Raw genomic sequence first — 8,093 nt, 5'->3', positions numbered from 1 at the left:
GTGTGAAGGCAAGCAAATGCTTTTGTCAATATAGTATATTTCACCTCTTCTCTATTTCATGTCTCCTCCTCTTTCCCCCTTTCCCTCCGCTCTTCTTTTCATCTCCTCTTATTTCTTATGGCCTTTTGTATTTCCCCTCCACTCGTCATCATTTCTTAACTCCTTCTGTACGTTGCTTTTCTGCTATATTAATTACATCTCTTCCTCAGTTCTTTCCTCACCACATGTACTTTTCTAATTTTTTCCTTATCTTCTGCTCCCATTTCATTTTTCTTTTTATCTTTCTTCTCTTAAACTCCTTTCTTTTTCACCTATTAGATATATCTCCTCCCCCATTTCCTTCCCTCTACTCTTCTTTTGTCCTCTCCTCTTGCCTGTCCTCTTCCTGTTTGTCAGACCTGAGGCAAACAGGCTTGGCTCTCGGCAACACTGAAGCCTCTTCTGCTCCTCTTTACTCTGCTCCCTCCCTCCATCCCTCTCCAACCCTCTTTCCTGGCGATCCTCCAGTTTAAACAGAAGGCAATGCTGGGGGAGAGAGTGGGACACAGAGAAAAAGAGAGAGGCCGGTTGCTTGTGTGAGTGCTGCATGATTCATGTTGCCCTGTAATGAAGCCGGTCCAGTCTTTTAAGTGTTTGGTGTGTAATGGAGTTTCAGGGACAGGCCTATCATTTTCTCCTAATAGCGCTTTCTCCGCCACACGCCATGACCCCTCTCTCCACGCCCCCACCCCATGCATCCCCACTGTGGTAACTGCACATTACCACGGCACGCGTGCGCATACACACACACACACATGCAGTGATTACTGACAGCTGCGGGAGTTTCTGAACGGCAAAAGTGGCCAATTTTCTCTCTCTTCCATTTAAACAACAAACAGGGTGGCGTGTTAAAATGGGCAAAAGGAAGAGAAAAGGGAAATTGGGCTGATAAGGGTTATTGTGAATCAGGAAGAGAGTGGGTTAGCTGCTGGGAAGTAGCAGTGCGTGGCAAGCAATGATTTTAATATTCTTACAGAATACTTGGAGGGAGAAATAATGTTCAGTGGGGCTTGTTGTCTATAGAAGAGTCTGCACAGATCCACTGAGAATCGGAAGCACGCTTGTGCTGAATTTAAACACCATGTAGAATTCCTACAATGCGCAGCTTTTTTAAAATAAATTTATTTTAGGATTAAAGTCTGATGCCTTCAGAAATGAAGGATCAATGTGCATGTGTGTGTGTTTGGGGGGGTCGGGGGGGGGGGGGGGGTCGAGGGTATGGCCAGTTTTACTGGAGCAGATTGTGGAGTGTGTGCACAGACCAGACCTGAGATTACTGAACAGATTGCACAGCTGGCAAGCAGCCCTCTCTCCACACACAAACAGAGCCACACATACATACACATGTACACACACACACACAAATGTAGAGCGAGATAAACAAATATTGACAAAGTATTGATCCTGGGTGTATTGGTCCATATTGACAAAGCACTAATGCCAGGAATATCATTCTGGTCCACGTGTTAAATCACAAGTGGTCATATTCCCTAATTAGATAAGTTGTATTGGCAACAAAGCAAAGGCATTGTGGAAAGAAGGCTGCTTAGTTATTAAACTTATGCATCGTGGTTGTATTATGTTAAAAGATGGAATAAAAATGTCAATTGATGCTATAATGTTAGCATAGTAAAGAGTGAACATTTAAAGGACACAAAAAGTCATTAATAACTAATAGGATCATTAATCCATCAATCAGTTTTTTTTATTTTGTGTCACTCTGACACACACACACACACACACACACACACACACACACACACACACACACACACACACACACACAGAGAGAGAGAGAGAGAGAGAGAGAGAGAGAGAGAGACTTATCTATGCTTGTATTCAACATCTTGTCCTATTCAGGGGGCAGTGGTGACTGCGTCACAGCTAGAAGGTTTCTGTTTCAGACTTCCTGGTCTGCTACTGTGTGGAGCTGCATGTTCTTCCTGTGTCCATATGGGTTCTCTCTGGATACTTCGGCTTCCTCCCACAGGCTAAAATGCAAGCCGATTAGGCGAAATGATGATTCTAACTCGCTGTAGGTGTGAATGTGAGTGGTTGTGTTGGTGTCTGTCTTCCTGTGTTAGCCCCGTGATGGACCAGTAACCTGTCCAAGGTTGGCCCCCACTCCTTCCCCATCAAACTGTGTAGGTTGGGATAGGTTGTAGCGTGCACAACGGCCCTAGGTTGGAAAAGCTACGAAGATGAATTTGGCGGTTTCGTGTAGCTCTGCTGTCATTTGTGTCCCTTTTGGGTCGTCTTGTCTGTCTTTGCAGAAATGCTCTGTGTCTTTGTCAGTTGGTTTTGTGTCTCTTTACTGTAGTTTTATGTTTTCTTTTAGATTCAGTTCTGTTTCTTATTGGAAAAGTTTAATAGTCTTTGCAGGGTTTGAAGTGATGTATACAGATGTCTCACAAACAAACACCAGAGGCTCTGGCACTGTGTTTGTTCAGGTCAAATAATAGGTTTAGGATATCACTAGGAATGACTGCTAAATGCAACTTTTCAATAAACTATGAAGGAATGAAGTAAATATCAACAAATACATGTAATTATTGTTTGTTTGCCACCATTATCCAGCCAAAGTGCTGACTGATTTAAGTTGAGCACAGAGAAACTTCTGCACAAACACTGATCCTAGATTATTCTTTACAAGTAAAAACAAAGTGCCAATGTGCACTTTGAATAATAAGAGTTTAGGGAGCAAAATGTAAGCTAAAAGTAAATCAAAGTGGGCAGAAAAAGTTCTTAAAAGTTCCCAATAATTGCAAATGTGCAACTCTTTCACATTTTTTGAGAAGCCTCTTTATCTGTCAAGCTGAGTCTGCGCACACTTGCACATTCTTTGCCTTATCTGTTAATGCCAGTTAATGGTTATACAACAAAAAAGGTAGCGTTCAGTTTTTCCATCCAAGGAACACCTGCCATTCCATGCCATGCCATCTCTGACATATGTATCTCTGCTTTGTTGCTGCCAGGATGTAGTGGCAGTGCCGTCTTTGTGCATGTGCTCTTTGTTTTCCCTGAGGGCTGAGGGAGAGGGGACTTTCTTTCTTTCTAAGAGTTGAACAAATAAACAGCAGACAGCACAAGAGACAAAGCCAGGGAGGGAGCACCTGCCAAGGGCTTTGTGTCGCTTAAGGAACACTACGATCTGTGAGTGGAAAACCCCACCCCCACCCTGAACACACGCTGTTTCACACACACACACACACACACACGCACGCACGCACGCACACACACACACACACACACACACACACACACACACACACTAACAATAGTAATATCTAAATATCTTCTCATCTATATTTGGATCTAACAGACTGTATCTAAAAGATAGACGTATCCACACAATAACCATAGCATTCTCTACTATAGTTGTGGCTATATTACTGTTTCTTTTGTAGTTTTGTAGTTTACTAAACATAATTTGACAGTGTGTGCGAACAAAAAAAAAAGAGAGAGACTGTTATGAACCCATAAAGTCCTATTAGCTGACCTTAAGACGCAGCCTCATTTATTAAATGCATTCCTTTTATTTATTTATTCATTTATTTTAAGCAGAATGCTATTATAAGATATTTGTTTTACCGACAGCACAAGAGACCAGTACAGCACTTTACAGTTTTTTCTGATTGCTTAAGCACATTTTTTGTAACTATTGGCTAATTTTGCAAAACTCTTCACACAAATAAGAAAACCTGTCACCCAATAATCAAAACATTGTAGTTCTCTTGCAAAAGCAAACACAGCTAGATTAACTCTTCACACCTTCGTAAAAATGGTGTTTCCGTATCAAACAGTACACACAAGCCATCATCTACTAAGCACACAATGCGCCAACTGCACACTGATGGTATGAATACAAAACACATCTGGCTTTTGCTTTCTCTGTGCACAAGGTAGGCTATGTCAGTTTGAGCTCATACTTCTGTCATAGATCCATAAGCATAGAGGGATCCAAACTTCAAGTACTGGTGTTTATTCAAACACATCAAAACAAACACAAGTGTTTATTTCCAAGTATAGGATTATTTGCAATCGCCATAATGACTATATGGGTTACTTGGTCTGCAGTGAACATGCTTCCTCTGCCCCCAGCATCTGGTCATCTAGCAATTCTGTAAAGTAACAATTTCAGTATTTTTACATCAATGGTATTGGTGTGTTTCTCATTGGCATATGGCAGTGCTACAAATCTTTGTGCGAAGTGACTGTACTAACCGATTCTCATTTCAAGATGTCCTTATGGTACTTGCTACAGTGTAGCGGCTCGAGTTAGGGTGGACCTGTTGGCCAGCTACCCTCAGGGTCATTCCACGGTTGATTACATGGTCCACTATTGTAGCTCTGATGTCATCAGCAATTCTATTTCTTACTCTTCCTACCCTTCCTCTCCCCCCTCCTCATCTTCCTCTCCTCCCTCCTCATCTTCCTCTTGCTCCTCCTTGTCCTTGTCGTCCTCTTCATCCTACTTCTTCACCTCCACGTCCTCTTCCTCGGCCTCCTCTACTTCTCACTCTTTCTGCTCCCTCCATTGTACTCCACACACACAGCTTACCTGTATTATAGTGCTTAGGCTGATTGCAAAGTGAACTAATTATCTAAAAAAGTTTTCACATGTGAAAGTGTGCCAGACAGTTGGCAAATTAGTGTTAATGATAGCCATACATGTGTATACTTTTGCTAGGAGTGTGTTGGAAATTTGGTAATTGAGTGTTGTGCAGTGAATTGTGCCTACAGTTTTGCAAAGTGTGTGTTACAAAATTGCAAACTGAGTGCAAAGCAGTTTTTGTGCTTTTAGTTTTGCAAACTCAGTGAGTGGTTTTGCTATAAGTCTGAATAGTTTTGGAGATTGTGCTACAGGAATCACAGTTAGGGTTTAAGCATTCAGAAAAAACTGTAAAGGCAGTGACTGTGTAGTCTCTAAAATTACAAATGGCTCTTTAAGTGGGTCAGGACTTTACTTGAAAATTACTGCAGGTAATAGGTCTGTTTTCACACTGAGCCAGTGTGCATGCATATACAGGTTTGCAAACTAGACCTGTGCAGAACTCTAACTGATGCTTTGTAGCCCATATGTGTGTAATAATCTGTCTGTAAAACAAAAAAGAGAAAAACATACGGCTCTGAGGTGCAGGCTGTCTTGCGATTGGAAGGTTGGTTGTTCAATCCCCAACCCCTCCGGGCACAAACCAAAGCATTCTTAGGCAGGATACTGACCCTTAAATTGTTCCCAAAGTGTCCAGTGGAGTGTGAGCGTGTGCCTGATAGTTAGAAACTGCTTAAAGGCATAGAATATAGTGATGTGTAAATGTGGCTTGCAGTTAAAAGTGCTGCGAATGCTCAGTTAGAGCAGGAAAGTATTATATTTAAGTAACGGTCCATTTTCCATCCTGTAAAGACACACAGCACCTCTGTCATGTATGTTCTCTTCAAACTACCAAAAAAGGATCTCTTGAGATTTTTAACGTTCAGAAAATGATTGCTGAAAAGTGATTGCTACTCTGCTGAATATGCTTCTTTAGTTAATGAACACTCAGCAGTACACTCAGCCAGCTCAACAATTTGAGTCACATACATTTTTATGCCAAAGGAAATCACACTTGTAACTTTAAAAATAAACTAAAAATTACATTTAATTTTAATTGAAATTAATAAGATTTTTTACATTTGGGCAAAGATAAAAGATTTGTTTAATATCAAATAAAACTTTGGCTATACACTATGTTTCCTTTCTCATGTGTTCAACAAGGATTTTTTGTTACAGTATTGTCTTTTCAGGCTGAAGGTACTGATGTTTGAGTCACCTCCTGTTAAAATCAGGCAACAAAAGCAAAAGAAGTGATGGCAACTGCAAAAGTTCTTTAAAGACGAGAAAATAACAAAGTATGCATTTCCACGATTCCTTCATCACGGTATCGTGAGCTTTATTGTGTCATATCGAAGCCACAGCATCTCTTTCTGTAAGAGTGTGTTTGAGTATGTGCAAGTCTCTGCGCCTAGCAAGGCAGTATCATTTTATGCCTGAACTGGACAGTTACTCGTAAAAAGGTGACAGCACTCATGTGAGACATATAAATGGAGATGGTCTTATTCTCTGACACCTTCTTTATTATGCTGCCAGAGGGGCAAGACCATGGAAATGCGTGTTATACCTATACAGAAGTGGCATGAGAGTACATTTTCTACTTCTGATCTCATTTACAAGATGGAACAAAAGCTGGAATTTACAAAAAGCAAGACAGAAAGAAATAAAGGAGGAAAGAGAGAAAAAGAATCAGCAGCCAATTAAAAGATGTTTTTATTAAAGCGAAAACTATTTCTTTACACTTGAAGTGCAATTTTTCACACATTTCCTATACTCTTCCTGTCGTATACCAATTGAATTCACATTTTTCAATGTGAGAGATTGCGTTGGAGCATGAATTACATTAACACCATACATAGGTAGCATATATATGTATGTATTCGGATATTCAGAGAACACACAGTCCAAACCATGGGACTAACCAGGGCCACAAAGCTCAGCTCAAAGGCCTTTATGAAGCCAGGTTTGGGGCTTGGGGAGGTAACGTCAGAGTTGACCCTGGGTTTTCAGTGTTAGAAAGGAGGCTCATGTCTTCTTTTGTGTTTTATGTATATTTATATACGGAGCTGTAATTATAAGTGACGCAAGTATTTTCTCAGGCTTTTGTTTCTGGCCAGTATTTGGATTTTATGCAATGCTTTTACCACTCAAAGTTCACACACTTTCATGGAGAACTTCTTAATACTATAGCTTACATACAATTTGTCATCCTGCAAACACCGTGTGTCTTAGTCTGGGTGGAGTTATTGAGCTGATACCCACCTCTGTGGGACTGTTTCAGTATGCTGAACTTGTTTCATAATGCAGGCCCATGATTAGTGCAATGAAAGAATTAAGAGGTCTCCTTAATTCATACTGGCTTTTTTTCATCTTCCCCCTTTTTTCAGACAAATGGTCTATCAATATGCTACATGCCATCAGTCATAAACACAACTCTAGCATCACCAGGCTCACCAGCAATCCTGTGTCTGTGTGTAGGGTGAGTCCCTGCAGGAAGCAGGAAGTACATGTGCTTATCCAAACTTAGAACGTTGTTCTGTGCATTAAGGCAAGTGGTGCAGCTGCTGCCTAATCAATTATTTATAAAAAAAAAAAGATACCTAGATATGTTGATGAGAGTGGTAAGGGTGTGATTGTAACAAAGACTAAACTTGCGAGCTGTGACATGCTTCACTAAAACTGTGATCAAGTTCATGTGGAAAGTAATTTTTATTAATTTTGCAGAAACACTGCCACATGTTCTATAAAAACACAGGCACAACATCTGTGCATTTCTTTTAACCTATATATATTTCTAATCTATAGTGCGTCTTACACTGATATACAGTATTGTTTATTTTAAAATGAATTATTAATGTCAACACTTTGACAGCCCGGCTTAAGAAGCTATTAACAGCATGTCTTCGCTCTTAAGAACCGTTTTGGGAAATGCACAGAGAAACTGAAAAGCAACGGCAGGAAAGCTTGTTGAAAACCTTTTTAAACCGTCCCACCTAAAAATCGATCATTATTAAAAACCAGATCTTGAGTATCTTAACTACACCAGTAAAGGGCAACAAAACGCCATGCTGATGTCGCAAAAAAGCTAACTATATGGAAAACAATATTGTATGGTAAATGGCCTGTATTTGTATAGCGCTTTACACTACATTCAGTCATCCACCCATTCACACACACATTCACACACTGGTGATGGCAAGCTACATTGTAGCCACAGCTGCCCTCGGGCACACTGACGAGGCTGCCGGACACTGGGCCCTCTGACCACCACCAGTAGGTAACGGGTGAAGTGTCTTGCCCAAGGACAGAATGACCCGAGACTGTTGGAGCCGGGGCTCAAACCAGCAACCTTCCGATCACAAGATGAACTACCAACTCTTGAGCCACGATTGCCCCCATCATATGTGTAACTGCATAATATCAGTTTGACGGCTGTTATGTAGAAGTCGTCATCAGCTAAACA

Source organism: Copadichromis virginalis, linkage group LG23 (assembly GCF_057382275.1).
Source record: "Copadichromis virginalis isolate Kocher_CV1m ecotype Utaka linkage group LG23, C_Virginalis_male_GT1.1, whole genome shotgun sequence".
In the NCBI taxonomy this organism is placed as follows: domain Eukaryota; kingdom Metazoa; phylum Chordata; class Actinopteri; order Cichliformes; family Cichlidae; genus Copadichromis; species Copadichromis virginalis.
The sequence above is the reverse complement of the archived record's forward strand: the minus strand, read 5'-3'. Positions refer to the sequence as shown.